Genomic DNA, 26,246 nt, shown 5'->3' on the forward strand with positions numbered 1-26,246 from the left:
CTACACCCCCATCTGCCCTCCCCTCCATCATCCCCCCATTTTTTTTTATCTTCTTCCCTCTTCTTTCCTGTGGGGTAAGATTCCCAATTGGGTATGTATGGTATTCCCTCCTTAGGCCAAATCTGATGAGAGCAATGTTCACTCATTCCCCCCTCATCCGCCCTCTCCCCTCCTCCCACCGAACTGCTTCCTCTTGCCACCTTTATGGGAGATAATCCATCCTATTCTATCTCTCCTTATCTCCCTCTCTCAGTATGTTCCTCTCTCATTCCTTGATTTGATTTTATTTCCTTTAGATATCTTCCCTTCATCTTCAACTCACCCTGTGTCTGCTCTCTCTCTCTCTCTCTCTCTCTCTCTCTCTCTCTCTCTCTCTCTCTCTCTCTCTCTCTGTGTATATATATATATATATATATATATATATATATATATATATACACACACACATATACACATAGATATATACATACATACACATTCACCCATATATATACATAAACATATGTGTATGCATATTCCCTTCAGCTACCCTAATACTGAGGTCTCATGAATCATACACATCATCTTTCCATGTAGGAATGTCAACAAAACAGTTCACCTTTAGTAAGTCCCTTGCAATTTCTTTTTCTTGTTCTTTTTCTGGATTACCTTTTCATGCTTCTCGTGATTCTTCTGTTTGAAAGTCAAATTTTCTATTCAGTTCTGGTCTCTTCACTGAGAAAGCTTGAAAGTCCTCTATTTTATTGAAAATCCATATTTTGCCTTGGAGCATGATACTCAATTTTGCTGGGTAGGTGATTCTAGGTTTTAATCCTAGCTCCATTGACCTCCGGAATATCATATTCCAAGTCCTTCGATCTCTTAATGTAGAGGCTGCCAGATCTTGGGTTATTCTGATTGGGTTTCCACAATACTCAAATTGTTCTTTTCTGGCTGCTTGCAATATTTTCTCCTTGATCTGGGAGCTCTGGAATTTGGCAACAATATTCCTGGGAGATTTCTTTTTGGGATCTACTTGAGGAGGTGATCGATGGATTCTTTCAATTTCTATTTTGCCCTGTGGCTCTAGAATATCAGTGCAGTTCTCCTTGATAATTTCTTGAAAGATGATATCTAGGCTCTTTTTTGGATCATGGCTTTCAGGTAGTCCAATAATTTTTCAATTATCTCTCCTGGATCTATTTTCCAGGTCAGTGGTTTTTCCAATGAGATATTTCACAGCGTCTTCCATTTTTTCATTCCTTTGGTTCTGTTTTATAATATCTTGATTTCTCATAAAATCACTAGCTTCCACTTGCTCCAATCTAATTTTTAAAGTAGTATTTTCTTCAGTGGTCTTTTGGACCTCCTTTTCCATTTGGCTAATTCTGCCTTTCAAGGCATTCTTCTCCTCATTGGCTTTTTGGAGCTCTTTTGCCATTTGAGTTAGTCTGTTTTTTAAGGTGTTGTTTTCTTCAGTGTATTTTTCAGTATTTTTTTGGGTTTCCTTTAGCAAGTCATTGACTTGTTTTTCATAGTTTTCTCGCATCCTTCTCATTTCTCTTCCCAATTTTTCCTCTACTTCTCTAACTTGCTTTTCCAAATCCTTTTTGAGCTCTTCCATGGCCTGGGACCAGTTCATGTTTTTCTTGGAGGCTGTTGGTGTAGGCTCTTGCCCTTTATTGACTTCTTTAGGCTGTATGTTTTGGTCTTCTTTGTCAGCAAAGAAAGAATGCAAAGTCTGAGACTGAATCTCGGCGCGTTTTCGCTGCCTGGCCATATTCCCAGCCAGCTAACTTGACCTTTGAGTTTTTCAGTGGGGTATGACTGCTTGTAGACTAGAGAGTTCTCTGTTCCACGTTTGGGGGGGAGGTGCCAGCTCTGCCACACCAGCACTGCTCCTTACCCAACCCCCAATCCGAACTGGGCTTAGATCTTCAGCAGGCCGTGCACTCCTGCTCTGATCCACCGCTTAATTCCTCCCACCAGGTGGGCCTGGAGCTGGAAGTAACAACAGCTGTAGCTGCCCCACCTCCACTGCCCCCGGGGCTGGAAGCCGAACCCCAAACTCCTTCCACTCCCGCAGCTTTTCCCACTAACCTTCTCCGCAGTCTTTGGTGTTTGTGGGTCGAGGGGTCTTGTAACTGCCGCAGCTCACTGAATCAGGGCGCTAGGGCCCCCTCCACCCGGCTTCTGGTCTGGATGGTCCACGCCGCTCATGCTGGGCTCTGCTCCACTCCGTTCCCAGGTCCCAGCTCCCAGCTCCCAGCTCCGTGTGGGATAGACCTCACCCAGAGACCATCCAGGCTGTCCTGGGCTGGAGCCCTGCTTCCCTCTGCTGTTTTGTGGGTTCTGCCATTCTAGAATTGGTTCAGAGCCATTTTTTATAGGTTTTTGGAGGGACTCGGGTACGGAGCTCATACTAGTTCCTGCTTACCAGCCGCCATCTTGGCTCTGCCCCCCCTTGCTCTTTTTTTCTTTTGGAGTTCTAATTCTTCTCAGCACTAAGGTAATAAAATGCCTTTGAGTAAGACTTGCTTTTGTTTGAATCAAGAGTCTTTGATGACCTGCTTAAGTCACAAGAAAGCCTAAGACACATGAGTTCGCATCACGTGGTTGTGACACCATCTGCTGGCTGACCCAGAAGAAGTGTTAGCATTTTGCTTTGGGGGACTCACTCATTGGAAGACTGTTCCTATGATTTGGATAGATGAGACTCTGGACAGCCTTTAAGGAGCCTCACCCCAGCTTTGAAAACCCAGATGCTGGTGCTTCTCTTTGGTGATTATGTCTGTATTGCTATAGTCAGAGAGAAGCCTGTGTATTGATTTGTGTTATTTTGCTCTGTTTATATAATTTCTGCTTGTAATTTCTGTTTGATTTCTCCGAAGTTCATGGTGCTGACTTTTCCCCCTGAACTAAGTTAATGAGATGTGTGTGTGTGTGTGTGTGTGTGTGTGTGTGTGTGTGTTTAATTACCGTAAAATTGTAAACCCCTTAAAGTTGCTTTCCTTAGAAAAGCAGGTCAAAGAACCTGTGTTAGCAGCCTTCCTTTGTGCTGGTGCTATTGGCCTTACACAGCTGCAGTAGCTGCAAGTAACATTGTTGTTCCAGTGGGCACAAAGGATAGAAGGTCAGGTCTGGAACTCAGTTCTTCCTGAGTTCCAATTTGGTCTCAGACACTTACTAATTCTGTGACCCTGGACAAGTCAACCTTGTTTGCCTCAGTTCTTCAGCTGTAAAATTAGCTGGAGAAAGAAATGACAAACTGCTTTAATATCCCTGCCAAGAAAATCCCAAATTGGGTTGCAGAGATGGACACAACTGAAAAACAACATAATAACAAAAGCATCAGGCACTATATTAAGCAATATATATATATATACATTTGATCCTCACAACAGCCCTTGATTTAGCACTATTAAAATTCTCATTTTACCATTGATACAACTGAGACAAGTGGAGGTTAAATGACTTGCCAGAGTCACACAGCTAGTAAGTGTCTAGAGCTCTATCTACTACATCAGCTAATTGCCTAACTTAAGGTTGAACTGCAGGCTGATGGGAAAACTAGGGTGAGAAACCCAGACTCCTGAATCTGAAATCGGTGCTCTTTCCCTTTTGGCTTACTCTACTGGGGCTGAGTGAAACTTGCTTATTTTGGGTCTTCCTAGGAAAGAAGAGGATTTAAAGAACTTTTTTTTGGCCACTAACTCTTTCCTCTTCTCTTGCAACAAATTTAATCCATTTGGTCTATTTTAATTCCAACACACTTGGGTCCTTTCTCTGACTAAAATCCTCCTCTGATAGCTCATTAGAATCCTGGAATCTCAATCAATCAATAAATCGATAAATTATCAATGAATGACACATTTAATTAGTGCTTATTATGTGCCAGGCATTATGACTATGCCAATGAATCTCAGGCTCTGGTAGGTCCTGCTAAGCTGGAAGCTCAGAGGTGAACAGTTCAGTATTCATATATAAGGCAGTCTAGCCAAGTGCAGAGAATTATAGTGAGAAAACTTGCCTTTGGAAGTGGCAACTCATAAAATTGCTCTAGTCAGGAAGAGAGGAAATGTACTCTGCAATCATCAAGGACATGCCTGTACATGATATAATTGATCTTTTACAGCATGGAAGAAAAATATGGAAACTTTCAATGATATTTCTTAATGGACTGAGCAAGAAACCAAAGGATCTGAGTCTTGTTTCCAAAATCAACAATCCTAAAAAAGACCAAAATAAGATTCTAAGCACAAGGGACAGAGACAAGATGGTGGCTGGAAATCAGGGACTTGCTTAAGCTCCCTCCTTGTCCCTCCAAACACCTATAAAAATGGCTCTGAACAAATTTTAGAGCTGCAGAACCCATGAAATAGCAAAGGGAAGCTGGACTCCAGCCCAGGACAGCCTGGATGGTCGCTAGGAAGGGTCTATCTTGCGGAGCTGGGAGCATGGGCCATGCCAGGACCAACAAGACTGGGAGCCAGGTGGAACAGGCATGGCACACTCAATCAGTGAGCTGTGGCAGTTATCAGACTTCTCAACCCACAAATACCAAAAACAACAGAGAAGGTTAGTGGGAAAAGCTGCTGGGACAGAGTGAAAGGAGTTTGCAGTTGGCCACCATCCAGGGGTAGGGGGGTGGAGGTGGTGCAGCTCTGAAGCTGCTTCCAGAGCTACAGCTGCAGTGGCAGATTAGAGCTAGAGTACAAAGCCTGCTTTGCACTGCCTGGATCTGGGCCTCCGTTCTTCAGGGAGAAGGAGCGCTGGTGTGGCAGAACTTGCTGTATAGAAGTAGCTCTGAAAATACCAGTGCAGTCCCTCAAGCTTGGGATAAAGTACTCTCAAGCAGTCATATCCCTACAAAAAGGTCAAGGGTCAAGTAGTTGGGTGGGAACATGAACAGGCAGTGAAAATGGACTCAGATTCAGACTCAGACTTTGGAATCTTTCTTTGGTGACAAAGAAGAATAAAACATACAACCAGAAGAAGTCAACAAAGTCAAAGAGCCTACATCAAAAGCCTCCAAGAAAAAACATGAATTGGTCTCAGGCCATGGAAGAGCTCAAAAAGGATTTGGAAGGGCAAGTAAGAGAAGTAGAGGAAAAATTGGGAAGAGAAATGAGAGTGATATGAGAAAACCATAAAATACAAGTCAATGACTTGCTAAAGGAGACCCAAAAAATACTGAAGAAAATAACACCTTAAAAAATAGACTAACTCAAATGGCAGAGGAGCTCCAAAAAGCCAACAAGGAGAAGAATGCCTTGAAAGGCAGAATTAGCCAAATGGAATAGGAGGTCCAAAAGACCACTGAAGAAAATACCACCTTAAAAATTAGATTGGAGCAAGTGGAAGCTAGTGATTTTATGAGAAATTAAGATATTATAAAACAGAACCAAAGGAATGAAAAAATGGAAGACGTTGTGAAAAATCTCATTGGAAAAACCACTGACCTGGAAAATAGATCCAGGAGAGATAATTGAAAAATTATTGGACTACCTGAAAGCCATGATCCAAAAAGGAGCCTAGATATCATCTTTCAAGAAATTATCAAGGAGAACTGCCCTGATATTCTAGAGCCACAGGGTAAAATAGAAATGGAAAGAATCCACAGGTTGCCTCCTGAAATAGATCCCAAAAAGAAAACTCCTAGGAACATTGTCACCAAATTCCAGAGCTCCCAGATCAAGGAGAAAATACTTCAAGCAGTCAGAAAGAAACAATTTGAGTATTGTGGAAACACAATCAGGATAACCCAAGATCTGGCAGCTTCTACATTAAGGGATTGAAGGGCTTGGAATATGCTGTTCCGGAGGTCAATGGAGCCAGGATTAAAACAAAGAATCACCTACCCAGCAAAACTGAGTATAATGCTCCAAGGCAAAATTTGGGTTTTCAATAAAATAGAGGACTTTCAAGCTTTCTCAGTGAAAAGACCAGAGCTGAATAGAAAATTTGACTTTCAAACACAAGAATCAAGAGAAGCATGAAAAGGAAAACAAGAAAGAGAAATCATAAGGGACTTATTAAAGTGGAACTGTTTTGTTTACATTCCTACATGGAAAGATGATGTGTATAATTCATGAGACCTCAGTATTAGGGTAGCTGAAGGGAATATACATACATACATACATACATACATACATATATATATGTATATATACATATATATATATATATATATAAAGAGAGAGAGAGAGGGCACAGGGTGAGCTGAATGTGAAGGGATGATATCTAAAAAAATCAAATTAAGGGATGAGAGAGGAATATATCGAGAGAGGGAGAAAGGGAGAGATAGAATGGGGTAAATTATCTCACATAAAAGTGGAAAGAAAAAGCAGTTCTGTAGGAAGGGAAGAGGGGGCAGGTGAGGGAGAATGAGTGAATCTTGCTCTCATCAGATTTGTCTCGAGGAGGGAATAATATACACACTCAATCGTGTATCCTACCTCCCAGGAAAGAAGGAGGAAGGGGATAAAAAATGGGGGACAGTAGAAGGGAGGGCACATGGGGGAGGAGGTAATCAAAAGCAAACACTTTTGAAAAGGGACAGGGTCAAGGGAAAAAAATTGAATAAAGGGGGACAGGATAGGAGGGAGCAAAATATAGTCTTTCACAACATGAGTATCATGGAAGGGTTTTACATAATGATACATGGGTAGCCTATGTTGAGTTTCCATGCCTTCTTAGGGAGGGTGGGTGGGGAGGGAAGAGGGGAGAGAATTTGGAACTCAAAGTTTTAAAAGCAAATGTTAAAAAAAAGGTGTTTTTGCATGCAACTGGGAAATAAGATATATAGGCAACGGGGCATAGAAATCTATCTTGCCCTACAAGAAGTTAAGGGAAAAGGGGATGGGCGGGAGCGAAGTGACAGAAGGGAGGGCTGAGTGGCAAGTGGTGCAATCAGAATATATGCCATCTTGGAGTGGGGGGGAGGGTAGAAATGGGGAGAAAATTTGTGATTCAAAATCTTGTGGTAATCAATGCTGAAAACTAAGATATTAAATAAATGAAAAAAAAACTATTCAAACAAGAAAAAAAAGATTCTAGGCACACGTTATATAACTTTTACTCTTTCTGATTGTGGATTTGCAATGCCAGGTTTTCTCCTGATAAAGGGGGCTGTGGAAAGCAACAACGTATTGGTAAATTCAAGGGGTTATTATATAAAGTAGAAACTAAGTTTTTAATCAGAATGGAGATTTGGAAGAGTACCTAGTTAATATAATAAAAACTTAGATTTATATGAGGTTTTGAGGTTAGTAATGTGCCTTCCTCACAAGAACTATGTTGAGAGTTTGGGTACTGTTGTCCTTGTTTTATCTATGAGGGAAGCTGAGATTCAGGTGAAGTGACTTGTCCTTGGTCACATAATTGGCAAGTATCTGAGGCCAGACTACTTGAACCAGATCTCCAAATTGCAAGTCCAGTGTTTTTTTCCACTAAACTGCCTTGATATATCAAGGCAACCTTCCGTTGGAGTAGTTTCTTGTCACAGTACACTGAGTCTATGCTATTAAGTAGAATGGAAGCTCCTTGAGGACAGAGACTATTTTCCTTTTCATCTCTGTTTCTCCAGTGCCTATAAAAATTGGAAAAGATATATTTGGGTAAGAGTGCTGGACATGGAATCGGGGAAACTTGTGTTCTAGTCTCACCTCAAACATCTAATAGCTGTGTGACTCTGGACAAGCCATGTCATTTCTCTTAGTCTCATTTTCCTAATCTGTAAAGTGATGATAATAATAGCATGGGTCTCACAGGGTTGTTGTGACGAGCACATGAGATAACCATGCTTTGAGAACTTAAAATGTTATAGAAATGCTAGCTAAAACAAAAAAAGGCAAAAAAATCTTCCCATCTATGTAATGACATTTTCAGAGAATAACATCCACTTGATAGCATGTCAGACAAAACTCTCTATGATGTATTGTAGACTTTAGGATATGCTTTTTCCCTAACTCCATGGTATGTGACCTGGAGCAAATCACTTTCTGGTTATCAGATTCCTCATCTTTCAGTTGAGGCATTTCACTTAGACAACAGTTGCTGTCTCTTTCAGTTTTAAATGCTAGGATACCTAGTGAAGTCTTACATCCACTTGAGTGAGTCTAAGAGTACACTTGGGTCATTTTGAGAAAGACTTCAGAGCAAGGCAGTCTAAACAGAAGGAGATCGTGCAGCTCTTGAAAAGGGGGAATATACACCTAGAATACTTAGTCATAAAATTGTAGAACTGGAAGAGACCATTGAGATCATCTTGTCCAAAACCCTTCACCTTTTATTGAGATGAGTTGACTTCAGAGATAACATGTAGTTCTTCTTAGAGGAAACCTCATTGTCTTTTGTGGTTGTAGACCCCAAGACAGTTGGGTGGGAAAGGAAACAGTTCATGGGTTTAAAGAGAAAATGACTATGTGGTTTTAGGTACTTTGTTCTGGACTGGTTCCTGATTTTAGTCTTTTTTGTTTCATACTGGACACCATACAAAGGAGGGGACAGCAAACTCAATCTGAATAAGATCAGGAAATAGACCTACTGCTGAGAATGAGAAATGAGAGTCCTGCTGGTCTCTGAGCTGCCTGGAAAACCTATGAATACTGTGTTATAGTTCTACATGCCACATTTTAAGAAGGACTTTGACAACTGTAAAACTTCCGGAAGAGGGGAACCAGGATTTTGAGGGTACTAGAGACCTTGGCATGCCATATGGAGACTGAACTCAGCCCAATTAATTTTTTTTGTACTAAACCTTCACTTAGTATGTATAAGGTGCTATATAGGCTTAGTATCAGGGATACAAAGGCAAAAATGGAATGATTTAAGTTCACTGAAATCCCCCAACGTTTTTTTCCAGACAAATTGTCTAGTCATGTTTCCTTCATTTTTGTGCTTGTGAAATTGATTTTTTTACCTCAAGTATAAAAATTTGAATTCATCCCTAATAAATTCAATCTTACTCAGTTCAGCACAATTTGATAGCTGATCAAGATGGAGAACAGACCGAGGTATCATATGATTGAAAGTGAAATTGTTGCAATCAAAAAACATGAACATCATGAAGAGCCCCTACCATCCTTCTACCCCAAGATTCCCAGGGATCTTAGTGGAAAAAGAGCAAGTTTCATGAAGCATATTTTAATGAAAAAATTACTGACTCTGAACCCAGATAAATTTGTACTTCTCTCTAAGTCATTTTACATGCACACATAAAAATAAATATATACACTCATATATGCATATTTATGTGCGTGCATATTTAAAAATTACATATGTGTATATGTACACATGTATGTCCAAACTATGTACATAAATACCTGCATATGTATGTGTATGTGATCTGTACATATTTACTTGCATGGAAGTTTATGACTATGAGCTTTAAGACTATGAGCTACTGGAGAGCAAGGACTGCATTTTGCTTTTCTTTATATCTCCAGTACTTAGCATAGTTTCTAGAAAACAGTAGTCACTTAAGAAATGCTTGTTGACTGACTAAAGCTCTGAACTATGTGAAACTTAAGGATCACTCCTCCAAAAACCCAGAACCAAAATTTATGGCTACAAGCACTGATTTGCCCACTGAGACTTAAGTATATAAAAGATGAGGCTTAGGGGGAAAGAGAAGGAGCCCAGTATTTTAAAATTTGTTTTTAAAAGTGATTATACTTTCTTTGTTTCCTCTCTGAGGTTAGAAACAAAAGCGATAGGGATAAGTTACAGAACTTTTGAACACAAACGACAACCAAAAGCTATGTAATCAGCAGAGTGGGTAGCTTTTTGAAGTAGTGTGCTTCTCATAACCAGAAGTAATCAAATAAAATCATGATGACCACCTGTCAGGAACTTTTGGAGGGAATAAAGTTATGGCATTGGGGTTGGAGATTGGGTTAAATAACTTCTCCTAGACTAATTTCTGTCAATGTAGAATAGTAGAAAGAATCACATATTTAGAATCAGGAGACCTGAGTTCAAGTATTGGTTCTAAACCTTCTGTAAGGAAGTCACTTAACCTGTCAGTGCCTCAATTTCTTCTTCTATAAAAAAAGGGGGATTTTTGCAGGTAGTCTTTCAGGTTCATTCCAACCCTAACATCCTATTATTCTAATATTTTCCAGTAATCTATAATGATTTTGTAGAATAATTTTTTCTGAAGAAATGGCCATGGGCTACATGAATCTAAACAAATAGGTTTAGGAAAGTTTTTGTGAAATTCAAGGTTGATAGAGTTGCATCTCTATCCAAGTGTTATAAGGAAAAGTGGGTACATTTGCAGCCACTCTCAAGCTTTTAATGTTAATATCATGAAGAGGAAAGAAATGGACTAGCCTTGCAGTCACATTAAGAAGCACAATACTTGGGTCATTGGACCACTGGATGGATTCAGAGTGGTAAGTTTAACATTCCTTCAAAGGAAATGTTGAAGAATAATTCAACAATTCTGGCAGACTTTTATCCTGGTACTTAAGCTCTTTGGAACAATGTGAGGAATTTGTTACTAAATTATTATTTTCAAACTAGAAAATGTTCTACTAACCTAATTACTTTCATGTTCTGGCCAATCAGTAATTCCTTATCTCAAACTGACTCTAAGTTTTGGAACCTTTCCACTATACCACAAACACTTGGGCTGAGTCCTGGTTCTGCCTCTTTTGTGGTACATTGTCTTAGGTGAGTCACATAGTCACTTAGTTGAGTCACTTAACTTCTCTGTATTTCCTCATCCTTAGAATGAAAATAATAAAAGCACTGGCAATCCCCACTCATAGAGCTGTTGTGCAGAGTCATTTCATTTCTGTATACGTTTCCACAACTGTAAAGCAAGGGGGTTGGACTTTATGTTTGTTGCTTCTTGGTGCCTTCCGTTAAAGAGCACGCCAATGGCCTACTTAAGCAGTCCAGGGCTGCATCTGTATCCACATCCCCTCATACTGAGCTTTCCAACACGAGTCAGCATGATCAAAATCTTTCAAATTACTGATGGTACTAGCTGAAATACTTGTTGGTGGGAATGTCAGCTACTCCAGCAATTTTGCTTCTGGCCCTATGGGGCAGGGTGCTAATGTAAGGACTTCAAAGGATTGATGCCAATAGGTGATATGTATTATAATTCAATTATGACATAATTAAGGTGACATGTTATATACTAACATTCAGCCTGGGACAAAAGATAATTCATTCTGGGAGTAAATTCATCCACCATGATCATCTTTAACTTCAACTTTAATGAAAAATTTTGAGTGTCTGTTATGTACCAAGTATCATGCTTGCTTTGTTCCTGTGTAGGGAACTAAAATTTCCCTAGCTCCTTTTACTCCTCATTTGTCACCTGGCTGAATTACTCTGGGACATCTCTGCCTTCTCTACCTTACCGCCATGTTCAAATAAAACTGCGTTTTCCAAAATTATTGATAACCTCTGATTTGCAAAATTTCATGATGTTTCCTCTTTCTCTTTTTTTTTTAAAAAAAAGTATTTTATCTTTTTCCAATTACATGTAAAGAAAGTTGTTTTTTTTTTGCAGGGGGGGAAGGCAGGACAGTTGGGGTTAAGTGACTTGCCCAAGGTCACACAGCTAGTAAATGTGTCAAGTGTCTGAGGCCACATTTGAACTCAGGTCCTCCTGACTGCAGGGCCAGTGCTCTAGTCACTGCGCCACTTAGCTGTCTCTGTAAAGAAGTTTTTTAACATTCACTTGTATAAGATTTTGAGTTCCAAACTTTTTTCTTCCTCCTTCTCCCCTTTCCCCAAAAGGGCAAGCAATCTGATAAAGATTATACATGTACAATCATATTAAACATATTTCCATATTAGTCATGTTGTGAAAGAAGATTCAGAATAAAAGGGAAAAACCAAGAGAAAGAAAAACAAATAAAAAAGGTGAAAATTGTATGCTTCAATCTGCATTCAGATTCCATAGTTCTTTCTCTGGATGTGGATAGCATTTTTCATTATGAGTCTTTTGGAATTGTCTTAGATAATTGTATCACTGAGAAGAGTCAAGTCTATCAAAGCTGATCATTGTACAATGTTACTGTTACTGTGTGCAATGTTCTCTTGGTTTAGCTCACCTCATTCAGCATTAGTTCATGTAAGTCTTTCCAAGTTTTTTTTTCTGAAATCTGCATGTTCATCATTTCTTACAGCACAATAGTATTCTATTACATTCATATGCCACAACTCATTCAGTCATTACCCAATTTATGGGCATCCCCCTCAATTTCTAATTGTTTGCCACCACAAAAAGAACTATTATGAATGTTTTTATACATATGGGTTGTTTTCCCTTTTTTGTGATCTCTTTGGGATACAGACCTAGTAGTGGTGTTGCTGGATGAAAGGGTATGCACAATTTTATAGCTCTTTGGGCATAGTTCCAAATTGGTCTCCAGACTGGTTGGATCAATTCACAACTCCATCAACAATGTGTCAGTGTTCCAATTTTCCCCCATCTTCTCCAACACCCATTATTTTTCTTTTCTGTTATATTCATCTTTATCCTTTTTGATTTGTAGCATTTGACACTATTGGCAACTTTCACAATATCCTCTCTTGGGTTTTCAAGTCTCTGTTCCACCTTGCTTCTACTCCTACCTGTCCAAACACTCCATAAGTCTCTTGTGATGGGTTTTTACCTATGTCATACCTACTAATTGCGAATATTCCCTAAGGCTATCACCTGGTCCCTTTTCTTTATATACAATCTTTACTTTCATTTGGTAATCTCATCAGCTCCCACAGGATTAATTATTATCTCTTTATACTTGACTCCCAAAGTTATATAGCCAGCCCTGATATCTCTCTTAAGTTCTAGGCCTATACTGTCTGTTGAACATTTGGAACTAGATTTTCTGCAGACATCACAAACTAAAGATGTCCAAAATGAATTCTCTTTCTTCCCTAATGCACTCATCTTCTGAACTTCAAGATTATTGTTGAGGGTATCATTAGTCATCTAGGATCACAACTCTGCTACCATCCTTGACTTCTCATTGTCACTCACTTCACATACCCAATTAATAGTCAGATGTTATTGTTGCTATCTGTACAATGTCTCTTGGATACATCCTCTTCTCACAATCACTACTTTGGTTCCGACTCTTATCAGCTCTCATGTGGACTATTGAAATAGCCCAGGTAGGTGGTATTGTTTATAGTGTGATGGGCCTGGAGTCAGGAAGAACTGATTTCAAACACAATCTCAAACACTTACTCAGGTTTGACCCTGAGCAAGTCACTTATCCTCTGTCTGTCAGTTTTCTCATATGTACAATGGGGATAATAATAGCACCTCTCTCCTAGGGTTGTCTTAAGGATCAAATGAGGAGATAATTACAAAGCACTTAGTAGAGTGCTTAGAACATAACATGCATTATATAGATGTTAGCTATTATTATTAATTTATATTCCTCTCTCAACTCTCTCCCCATCCTAATCCTTCCTCTACAAAGGTGCCAAGATGATTTTCACAAAGCATAGCTTGCAGAATATCACTCTTACTGGCCCCACTCAGTAACTATAATGTCACCCCATTACCTCTAGGGTCACATATAAAATGCTCTGTTTGGGGTGTGTGTGGAGAAGCAAGGAAGATAACATCACTTGTTCATAGCATACATGGTAGAGAATAAGGTATAAGAAGATTAGGAAGGTAAGTAGAGACTCAAGCTAAACAGAAGATTTTATATTTGATCTTGGTGGTACCCTTAGACAAAATAGGGTAGTTAGGAAGACGAGAAGGTTTGAGGTGAAAGATAAAATTTGATCTTGGACATGTTGAGTTTAAGATGTTTATGAGACATCCAGTTTGAGGTGTACAATAGGCAGTTGGAGTTGTAAGACTGGAAGATATTAGGCCTGGAAAAGGTATGTGAATCATCTGCAGAGAGATAGTAACGGAAATCATGGGAGCTAAGGAGATGGCCAAGTGAAAGAGTATAGACTGGGAAGAGGAAAAATGCCCAGGACATAGTCTTAGGAGACTATGGCTGTGTGTATGACTTGGATGAAGATCATGTAAGGGAGATTAAGGAGTGGTCAAATAGGTAGGATATCAATTAGGAGAGAACAGTTGCATTAAAATCTAGAGAGAAGAGAAGAGGAAAAGAGATTGATCACTAATGCCAAAGGCTGCAGAGAGAGCAAGAAGGGTAATGACTGGGAAAAAAGAGCTATTAGATTTGGCAATGAAGATATCATTACTAACTTTAGAGAAAGCAGATTGAGTGTGATGATGAGATTGAAAGTCAGACAGCAAAGAATTAGGAAGAGAGAAGGTGGAGACACCTGTTGCATATAGCCTTCTGAAGGAGTTTAGCACAAAAGGGAGATGAAATATAAGATGACAGATAGCAGAGATCCAAGGAGAATCTTTTGAGAATGAAGGATACAAGGACATATTTGTAGAGAGCAGGGAAGCAGATAGTAATCAGGGAGGAATTGAAGATTAATGAGGGAATGGGGATGATAGAGGGGGAAATCTGTTAGAGGAGACAGGATGGAGTGGGAATCATGTATGCAGGTAGAGAGGTTCACTTTGGTAAGGAGATGGAATATTTATGTGAAATAGGGATGAAAGAGGAAATAGTGGCAGAAAATATCAGAGTGATGTGAAATGGGAGGTGAAGAAAAGAGGGAGCTCTGTAAAAATGGCCTCAATTTTTTTCTGAATGAAACATGAGGTTCTTAGCTGATACTGTGGGTTCAGGAAGGGGAACTGTGGCAAGTTTAAGGAGTGGCAAAAAGATTTGCAAAGCTAAGGTGGCAAGTGGGAAAGTGGACCAATTAAGGAGATGTAAAAAGATTACCTCACCAGAATGAGGTCCCAGATGGGATTTCGTAACACAAATTTGTAGTAGATCCAATCAGCATGATTTTCTCTGCTTTTATTCAGGGGCAAGTGAATAGGATCAAAGGTAATGGCTCCTTTGAGTAATCAAAGACTGGGGTTTGGTAGAACAAAAGCTTTGACAGGATAAAGGAGAAAGGGAGTTAAGAGAAGAGGAGAGTGTAGAACTAAACTGGTTTATTGAGGAATCATGATGGTGAGGAGAAAAGAGCATAGCCAGTGAAGAGTGATGATCTAGCAAAGAGCTGAGGGGTGGAGGGGATGGAGGTCATAGTGAGATAAAGGAAAACATTTTGGAGTGCAAGAAAGCACTCAAGATAGGAGTATATATTCATACCCTGAATATGATTCATTCAATGAATATTAAGCACCTAACTAGTTTTTAAAAAGATGCCCAGATTTGTTGCCTCCAAATCTACCATTTTATGGACAAATGAACTGATTTCCAGACAGTGGTAATAATTCACTCAGGATTATATAGCAAGATAGTGACAAAACTGGTTTCCCAATTCATAGTCCAGTTTCCTTTCTGGTATACCTCATAGCCTCCACTTACAGCATCACCTTTGTAGGAGTTCACAAAGTAGGTGAAAATGTCACTAGACCTTTAATCCTTACGGACCTGCCCTCAGAGAGCTCACAATCTAATGACTATAGCTCATGCATGTAATGATTTAGCATTTACAAGGCTTTTTGCCTACCTCATCTCATTTTTTTCCTCACATGACCCAACTAAATCAGGAAAGACACCACAATACAGATAAAGAAATGGAGGTTCAAAGAAGTTAAGTAATTTGCCCATGATCACATGACAGGTTATGAAGCCAGGTTGTGGATCTAAGTCTTCTGAATTTAAGTAGTGTTCTTTCCAGTATAATCCACTGTCCCCAAATATGAAAAACATAAGTAATAATATTTTAAAGTATAGTTGATATGTAATTTAATGCCAAATTACATAGTATGGACAATGTCAAATTTCAACTGCTCAACTTTTACTTAGAGGTATGCATGATTGTTTCTTCAAAAGTTATCAACATAGAAACTTTGCAGTCAAGAAGCTACCATCTGGATCAGAGTGAAGCTGCAGACATGAGCTCTCTTTTCCAGAATACTTAGCAAGAAGGTAATTCAGTCTTCACACTACACAAGAAGTCTTTCTCCACATGAATGATGATGGTTAGGGTCTTCAAACAAAGTTTCTATACTATGTTTTAAGGATTTTTCTATGAGAGAACTTATTTGTCAGAAGAATCATTTCTCCATGAGTAATAAAAAAAACTACAGGACCAATAAATACCTTGAATAGCATGGCTCTTTTCAGTTACCTTCCTAAAGGGAAGCTAGAGTACCCTGGACAGATGCATCTTGATTGGAAAGGATTCAGATTATATTCCAATTCAGTTCAATAATTATTTATTAAGTACCTAAGCACCTCCTTAGGGCAGCTAGGTGGCACAGTGGATAGACTGATAAGCCAGGAATCAGGAAAACCTGAGTTCAAATCCAGCCTCAGATACTTACTAGCTATGCTACCCTGGACAAGTCATTTAACCCTGTTTGCATCAGTTTTCTCATCTGTAAAAAGAATTGGAGAAGGAAATGGCAAACCACTCCGCTATCTTTGTCAAGAAAACCTCAAATGAGGTCACAAAAAGTCAGACAATTGAAACAACTAAACAGCAGCAAAAAGCACCTAGTACATGCCAAAAAATATGCTAGATACAGGGGAGGGGGGAACAAACATTTATTGAGTGCCTACTATGTGCCAGGAACTATGCTAATCACTTTATAAATATTATCTCATTTGATCTAAACAATAATCATGCATGGTGTCATTATAATGCTTATTTTACAGTTAAGGAAACTGAGGTAAACAGATTAAGTGATGAACCCAGGGTCACATAGCTAATAAGAGTCTGAAGCCAAATTTAAACTCAGGCTTTCCTGACTCCAGGCCCAGTGTTCTATCCGTTATACCATCTACTTGCACAAATGGTAGAAAGGTAAATATGAAAAACCCTCATTCCTTAAGGAGCTTACATTCTATCTAAGGGATACAATGTAGGTACAAATCAGGAAATAACAAATATTGACCAAGTAATTTCAAAGCATTTCCATTTAGTCCTGTGTGAAATTCCCTACATTTTACAATCTGTCAGAAAATCACTTTTTGTTCCCTCTTTTTAAAATGTGTAAAATGGAGTGATCCTGGAAAGATAAGCTGACGGGCAGAAGGATGCCAATCTCTCCCTTAGTTAACCACTGTTTACAATTAATATATGTCTGTGTACGCATATATTAATTTTACATATATATTCATTTGAAGATTATATATGTATATACATATACATATACAGAAGGAGAGAGGGAAAGAGGGGGAGAGAGAGAGAGAAGAGGAGGGGAGGGGAACAGAAGAAAAGGGAGACAGAAGAGAGAGGAGAGAGGCAGAAGAGAGAAAAAGAGAGAGAAGGCCGGTTAAAAATGACTAATTTGGTTGCTTTCTGTTATTGTCTTGATGGACTGAAGATGTCACTGCATCAGAAGCTGCCTCCACTATGTGTGAATATGGCTGGAATGTCTCTTGTGAGAGCTTTGGGTACTCCCACACCAACCACATGTCAAGTCTGGCCCCCAGATAATGTCAGTGTCCATTGCCTGCTGCTCTTTTGTGATCTTGTCTATTGGTTCCCCAGTTGGTGCATTGTTCTTGCCCAGACTGAACCACCCATCTGCAGGCTGCATGTGTGCGGGCAGTCCCGGCTTCTACCATAAGTATTACACTCCTGGAAACGCTGCTCCTATTATCTGATTGCCAGGACCAGCAACCATTATTTGATTGACTGTCATCTTTGAAAGAGTAATGACTTTTATATGTTGGAGAATATATACATCTATCTATATACATACACACATACATATATAGATATACATACACACACACACACACACACACACACACACATATACATATGAAGAGAGAGAAACAGGAAGAGAGAGAGAGAGATGTATTTTATGTGTATGCCATCCTGAGCACTTGCCAGTGCTCTAGACCAGGTATTTTAAACTCAAATAGAAATTGGGAACACTAAACTATACATAAGTATCCCTGTGATTTATATAATAACAATTTAAAAATGTAATATAATCTATGCTTTATTGTACTTTTGTTTATTTTGTCAAATATTTCCCCATTCCGTTTTGATTTGGTTTGGGCCACACTTGAGTGTTGTAGGCCTGTGATAGCTCTTCTGTAAACCAGTGCTTCTTAAACTATGGGTCATGACCCCATAGGAGGTCACAAACAATTCAGCATCAGTAAAAGGTTTCTGCATGCACAACAACCAAAAATTAATTAAAAGTCAAACATGTAATGAATCCAACTTGTTTCTGGCAGCATTTGCCCATGTTGCATCGTACAACTTCACTGCAGTCTTGGTTCTGAAAACAAAGCATGCACACTTTGCACTGTGCATGCCCTCAGACCATGCCAGGCCAACAAACTCTACCAAATCATGAAAAGGGGTCACTAGTGGAAAAAGTTTAAGAAGCTCTGCTCTAAATAATCCAGACTATAAACTACAGAAAAGGTGCCAACTTGCATTAGTAGAGGGAGTTTACTCACTTGGGAGTTCCCTATACCAGTAAAATGAGGAGCATAGTCTGTGTCCCATGTATATATGAGTGTGTATAGAAACATGTATATAAATAAACATATATCTTGTATATGCATATATATAGTATATATGCACACATTCATATGCATATATGTATGTTTATATATGACTCTGCATGCATGTGTATGTGCATTATAATCTAACAGATTGCACAACACATTTTGCATCTAATAATTGATACCTTTGAAAGTGGCACCATTAAGGATTGTGTCCACAGGACCTCAGAGTTCTCCTCATAATTCATCAAAGTTCTCCTAATCTAACTCATACTTATACTTGAAGAACTCCAGTGAAGGGAAAGGTATTCCCTCCAGAGGCCGCCCATTCCACTTTTGGATAACTCCAATTTTTAAACATTTTCCTTTTATTTAGCCTCATCATAGTTTTCTGAAACTTCCAGCCACTGCTACTGATTTAGTTCATTGGGACCAAAGTGAACTATTTTAATCCCTTGACCCACTTTCATGCAGGATATTGGGAGGACAGAAACTCTGTTGTAACGTAAGACTTGTGTTCTCTAGATCACTGCTAGAATCCATAATCTGCTATTTTATGTAAGTGAATTTTCCAAGTAATTGAAGTTTCTTTGGAATTCCCCATCACTGTAGCTGTTCAGGTACAGGAGTAGTGAGCATTTGTCAGAGAGATGCCATAAAGGGAACGTGTACTTTATTTGAGAGATTGAACTAGATTACATCTGATGTCACTTCCAACACAGTAGAAATTGTCAAATCTCTTTAATTATTGTGTATTTATTAATATCTATATATTTTATATCTCCCATTCCCCTCAATGATATGTGTGTGTGTTCATTGAAGGTGGGGACTATTTAATTAGGATTTACAGATGAAAAAAACAGGTAGATTGAAGTTAAGTGACTTGCCCAGGTTCACACAGCTAGTGAATGTCTGAAGGTGGATTTGAACTCATGTCTTCCTGACTCCAGAGCCAGTGCTCTGTCCACTATATCATAGTAAAGGTTTAGTAAATACTCATTGATATGAATTGAATTGGAATTAGAAATTTTAGCAACAGGTTTCTAGAAGCATCCACTTACTAGTCTTTTCCACCTGAGTTTCAGCTAAGGAGGGTGAGAAAATATTCCTCTGAGAAGGTTACTCAAAAGCAACATGATATTGCTGCCGCTATACCACTCTTGGTGTCTCTAAGGCATCTCCACTTCATGGGAAAGTCTTGCTGTAGAACTAAAGAATCTGCCATGGAAAGCTTATTTGGAGCCCCTAACCTCTGCTCTTTAATGTTCCCTGAGGCTGTGCATATCCAAAGTCCTTATTCGATAGCTCATGGCGATGCTTCCGTGGTACTAGAAAGCTAAGTCCATGGTACAAAGGCTATGTCAAGCCTGGGAAAACAGAGACTGTTTTTCATCTTTATATTTGTATGCCTTGCCTCTGGCACAGTACTTTGAACAGTGTAGGTGCTTAATATTTTTTAATTGAATTGGTCTAGCCAGCTGGAAAGACTTTGAATGTGTTTCTGGTCAGAGACTGCAGGTCTGTTCCCCAAGGATTAGACTCAATAAGTTTGTAGAGGTTCATGGGAAACAGGTGATGTTTTGTTTTGTTTTGCTTTGTTTTCCTTCAATGACTCATGCAACTTCTGCTAAGGCATAGAAGGGCTATGACTACATTGCTGCATGACCATTGAAGTCATGGATCTTTTAATTATAGAAACCGGTATAATTTACTTTATCATGGAAAATGATGAGATAAGCTAACTAATTGGTAAGGGCCTATTAGCACATAGTTTCTGAATACAGGTCATAGGATGAATTAAAACTTGATTATGAAGACATAAAATCCTCCTGGAAAATGGATTACAAATGAGTCAATTCATTTTGACAAATTCATAAGCATTTATTAAGCACCTAATATGTACAAGGAGCTATGTTATATGCCTGAGATACAAAAATTAAAAAAGGAAAAAAGGTCCAGTCTTTGAAGGGCTTACATTCTACTGGTCTTAAGCTTTCCTTTGGTGGTCACTTAGTGAGTTAACTCTCTCTCATGGGCCACATTGTAAAGAAAAGGTACTTCTCAAAAACATCATTTTGGCACCTTTAGGATAAAACCCAGCAAACTGTCTTTACACTATGATTAATGATAGAGAAATGAAAACCACACATCTTCTTATTTTTACCTTCTATTGGCTTTAGTAGCAACAGAATTTTAACCTTTCCTTGGTGGGGTGGGCTTAGCAGATGACTCAAATTCTCTCATATGAATAGCAGCGAGAAACCGATTTTTGAGTGGTTGATAAGTTAATCACTAGTAACACACTTTGGAAATGAAATCAGGCAAAAGGCCAAAGGCATAAACAGATGAATCAGATGAGCAAAATCATAAGAAAATAATTCATCCTATGGCCTGTGTAATGTAATAGTCATAAAAATAATTCTCATTTGTATAATGTTTTAAGGTCTCTAAAGTGCTTACCTCGTAACAAGGAGTAGTTGTATTAGTTATAGTAGTAAGTAAGTAGAAAGAAGAAGTAGTGAGGAGACAATTCTGTCCATTTTATAGATTAGGAACCTGAGGATCAGGGAAATGAACAGCCACATAGCTGATAAATGGCAAAACCTAGATTCAAATCAAGATCTTTGGACCCCAAATCCAGGAATCTTTCTCTTATACCATACTTCCTTCTTATGTGGGTAACTTGAGGGTACATTAAGAAAAGAGGTTGTGTCTTCAGAGGATTATTGTGAAGAGAGCAAAACAGCAGACAAGAAGGGTAATGATAAGTAGCATTTATAAAATGCTTTAAAGTTTGCAAAGTGTTTTACGTAGTTTATCTCATTTGATGGTCACAACAACCCTAGGAGGTAGGTGCTATTATTATCCCCATTGTACAGATGAGGAAACTGAGGTTAAGAGAATTGCCTTAGGGCAGCTAGGTGGTGCAGTGAGTAGAACTCCAGCCCTGGAGTCAGAAGGACCTGAGTTCAAATATGACCTCAGATATTTGACACATTTACTAGCTGTGTGACCTTGAGCAAGTCCCCCCCCAAAAAAGAGAGAGAGAGAGAGAGAGAGAGCCAGACACAGAGCGAATTGCCCAGAGATCGCACAACTAGTACATGTCTGAGGAAAAATGAAGCTCAACTTTTCTTGATTTCAAGCTTGTTAGCATCCATTATAACACCTGGATAGATGCCTAGGAGTTGCTGTTCAGTTTCCCAGGAACAGAGAACGAACACAGAGATTATTCCTATGTTTAGTGAGTTTAAGGTTCCTTCATGCAATATTATCAATAAGATAAGAAGAAAAATGTAAATTGAAACAGCTCCTGGGACCTATTTTCTATCTGATAGCATGTTGGAGCTGGAAACATCTCCTTGGTAATCTAGTTCACCTTCACTTTACAGTTGAGGCTGAGAGAAATTAACAAATACACATTAAGCAAATGCTAGAGCAAGGCATTATACTGAAGACACTAAGTTCAAAAGAGATAACATGCCCTCAAAAGAGATCTTGCCTTCAAAGACCTTATCATCTATGGTGAGGATTGACATACTGCATGAACATAGAGAAAATATAGAAAGGAACAGAATTTCCTGGGCAGATAGAGTTTAATGGAGACAAGGGAAAGATATAGACAAAGTACTATGGAAATTTTTAGGGAAAAGAAAACATTAACTGGGAGATTTTAGAAAAATTCATGAGTGAGGTCAAGAAGTGGAAGTTTCTGAACCCAGGCTCCTAGATAGAAAAGAAAGGATTTCTTAAAGAATATCAAATCTCTGAAAGTCATTTTGCTGGAGAGGAAGGGGGAAGTCCTAAGTTGCAATCCATGTTGCTAGTGAGAGAAGGGAATTTTTTGTGCAGCACAAACTTCCTGGAGAGACAGTAGGATACAGCATTATTGTCCCAAAGCTAGAGGAGTAATGGGTAAAATGTCAACCATGATGCAAGGGAGTAAAAAACTGTGCCTTCTACTATCATCATGTAATTTTTTGTCCAATTCAGATTCAGTAGGAAAGGAGATTGGGGAAGAATACAGGCCCCTTACAATACCTGGGCGACCATATAGGTTTCTGGGGGTTCTTATATTCATTGTAATGTGATGGGGTTGCCCATCAATAAATCTCAAATATATTTCCTTCCTGGATTTTCCTTCTAGATGCCTGTATGGATCTCTGAGGTAAATAAAGGACTCACTAGAGTTGAAGCTGCTCCACTAGAGGATTCCAAAACTCCAAACCACAGAAAATATCATTTTAGATAATTTGAGACCTTGGGCAAAGGTGGTAATCACTAAAGGAGGATAAATGTATGAGTTGTTCATAGGCTTCTCTGAGCCCTTTGTGTATTTTCTGCTTTTCACTTAGATGAAATGAAGACTGTTCTATACCTGACAGTTATAACAGCTAGGGGGCAGCTAGGTGGAGTCAGGAAGACTCCTCTTCCTGAGTTCAAATCTGGCCTCAGATACTTTCTAGCTGTGTGACCTTGGGCAAGTCACTTAACCCTACTGGCCTCAGTGTCCTCATCTGTAAAATGAGTTAAAGAAGGAAATGGCAAACCACTCATATCAATAGTTTCCAATTTAATAAAATAAAACTGTGCTAAGACTTTTGGAACCCCTTGTATAAGCATTTGTGACCTTGAGTGCTCATATGAGATCTGGTAACTCTCTTATTCATAGTGGAAACTAAAAAATGATCTATATATCGATGCTATATTCTAAAATCCCCCAGAGATAGCTCTGGTAGGATTTAATATAAGCTAATGAAAGAGAGATATTTGAGGAGTAGCTCCTTGGATTGAACCCAATCTGTATAAGCTTAGAACACAGAATTCTGGGACATGAGTTATACTTATACCTAGAAGAGAGATTTTTAAAATTTGATTTAAAAAACCCCATATATCCAAAATAGCAATGTTCTGGTTTTTGGGGGAGTGGGGGGAAATGGGAACGTTGTGATGCTATATCTGGACCAGTAACTTTTAAATTATATTATAAATATTTAAAAATAGGTTTCACAATGGATAGAGCACTGTACTTGTAGTCAGGAAACAAATTCAAATCCTGTCTCAGTCACTTACTAGCTATGTGACACGGGGCAAGTAACCTCTGCTTGCCTCAGTTTCTTTATGAAAAATTAGAAAAATAGACTTGAGGGAATTTCAGATTCTTTTTAGATCTAAATCTGTGATCTTGTTAAGCATTCAATAATGTATATGATGTCAACAATGGGCCTTGATTAAGAAACAAAGACAAATATGATAGAATCCCTAGTTTCATGGAGTTTACAATATAGCATGAGGGAGATTTATAACATTTTCATTCAAATTCAAAGATTCCTGCTTTTATTGGTGTAGATGTTCTCTCCATTGACACAAATCAGAACCCTTCTAAGTAAGAGGAAATAATATTCATGATGTTCCATGGACAAAAGAAAACAAAAGATGATCACCTCATTAGTGGCCAACCTACTCATGACGGACCTCTAAAAATTTACTCAGGCTAGTTCTCAGATGATCACCACCCAACCTACTTATCATTAGCCATCTTGAAGCCTTTCTATTTTGGAATCATCTGTCAACCTGATCTTCACTGACATAGTCTTGAAGAATGCAAATTCATCTCCTGCCATGATAAGGCATTGAAGTAAGACGCAAATAAATGGTATAAGTTAGTGTGTCCTAAATGTGTAAGGGGAGTATGACTTTTGGTTGAGAAAAAAATTACTTCTTACTGGAGGAAAGATATCCAAGCATGTCAGGAAGTCCTTGTCACAGCCTGCTGGGTATTCACTTCACAGTGATGTTTTTTTGCTCTCTGGCATTTTTTCCAGGACTCTGTAGGTGGTATAGAGAAGATGTTTAATGTAGAGGAGACAGTGGTTTTACTGAGGAAAGCACTGTGGTCAGAAAACCTTCAATTCTTGCCTCTGCTAACAAGGAACCATGAGATTATTCCATGAACAGGACATAATTTTGATAGTCGACTTTCATTGTCTAATTTCATTTATAGTAATTTGTATGCATGTTATTTCTTTCTTGCCAGATAGTAACCTTCTTCTGATGAAGGACTTCGGTATTATTTTTGCCTCCTATCTCCACTCTTTTCTACCTGTCCCCTAACAGAGTAAGTTGACTGTTACTGGAAGCAATTTATACATTTCTGTTGGATTAATAAGCCAGGCATTCCTAGAGGCAACAAGGTAGTGCAGTGGATTAGGGTTGGACCTGGAGTCAGGAATGTCTGTGTTCAAATCCTGCTTCAGATACTTACTAGCTATGTGATTCCTAGGCAAGACTTTTAACCTCAATTTCCTAATCTGTAATGTGGGGATGATAATAGCACCTACATTCCACAGTTGCTTAAGGATAAAGTGAGATGATATTTCAAAGATTTTTACAAAACTTTAAAGTGCAATATAAATACTAGGGTGGTAGTGATAGTAGTAGTAGTAGTGGTAGTGGTAGTAGTAGTAGTACTGGTGGTGGTGGTAATAGTAGTAGTAGTAGTGGTAGTAGGAGTAGTAGTAGTAGTAGTAGTAGTAGTGTAGGAGTGGGGGTCATGGTGGCGGTGGTGGTGGTAGTGTTGGTGGTAGAATTCCCATTTTCTTCTTCCAAAGACCTTAAGGTAGGCCTCGTTTAGGCATTGCATCATTATGGAGAAAGAGGAATATAAAGACAACTAGAACTGAGACAACTTCCCCTCATCTCACTCCTATAGATTCCTTCTCTTCTATAAAGATTTAGCTTCAGATAACACTCTTTCTGTGAAATCTTCTGTATTTCTATTCCCGAGTTCAAAGTGTTATCACCTTGTTCAAATTTTCCAGAAATAATTTAACTGGATTTTTCCTCTGCCTCTACCTCAGCATACTTTATATTACATGTGTCTGTGCACATATAGTATGCTCTACACACACACACACACACACACACACACACACACACACATGCGCGCACACACACGTACACTCACACATACACAGAGGTAGGTATTCAAACCCATACACATAACTGTACACATATATACTTATCCTCCTCAGTATAACATAAACTCTTTAAGTACAGTGACTTTTTTTTCATCTTTGGATTTCCAGTGCTTAGCTCACTACCTTAAAATTTATTGGTCCTTAATAAATGTTTGTTGAATTTAATTGATTTCTGTCTCCCTGTTTCTTCATTTACTATCTCTCTCATACTTTCAAACTTCATTTTTCTGGATTCTCTGCCTGTGTCAAGCTGCTTTCATGATCTCAGGACATTACATTATCTGTTAGTTCAATTCTGATCCAGAGCATATACTGACACTGTCACATTTCTATATAACCTAGCCTGAAATCACTAGCCTATTTCTGATGCTAGGCTCAACTATAATTTTTAATGTCTGGCTGTCCTTCCCACCCCACAACTTGTCAGTTTTCTCTCATTCCCAGTCAGCTATCTCATCATCCATGCTTGATTGTATACATGGCATTTCATCAGAAAAAAAATACCCAATTGGTACTAAGAAAAAGAGAGAAGGAAAGGCCAGTGGAATATCCTTTTAGAGCAGTTGAGCAGAAATTTAAAAACTGTGGAACTTGAAGTCATCCTTCCAGCAATAGGCCATTTCTCCCAAGATTGTACATGCCCCTTGAGTCACAGGTTTACGGAACTGACAATTTGGAAGGGGCTTCAATGATCACATAGTTCAACACGAACTTCGACAAGAAATCTCTCTGTGACATATGTGACAAGTGATCATCAGCA

This window comes from Trichosurus vulpecula, chromosome 1 (genome assembly GCF_011100635.1).
Source record: "Trichosurus vulpecula isolate mTriVul1 chromosome 1, mTriVul1.pri, whole genome shotgun sequence".
NCBI lineage: Eukaryota > Metazoa > Chordata > Mammalia > Diprotodontia > Phalangeridae > Trichosurus > Trichosurus vulpecula.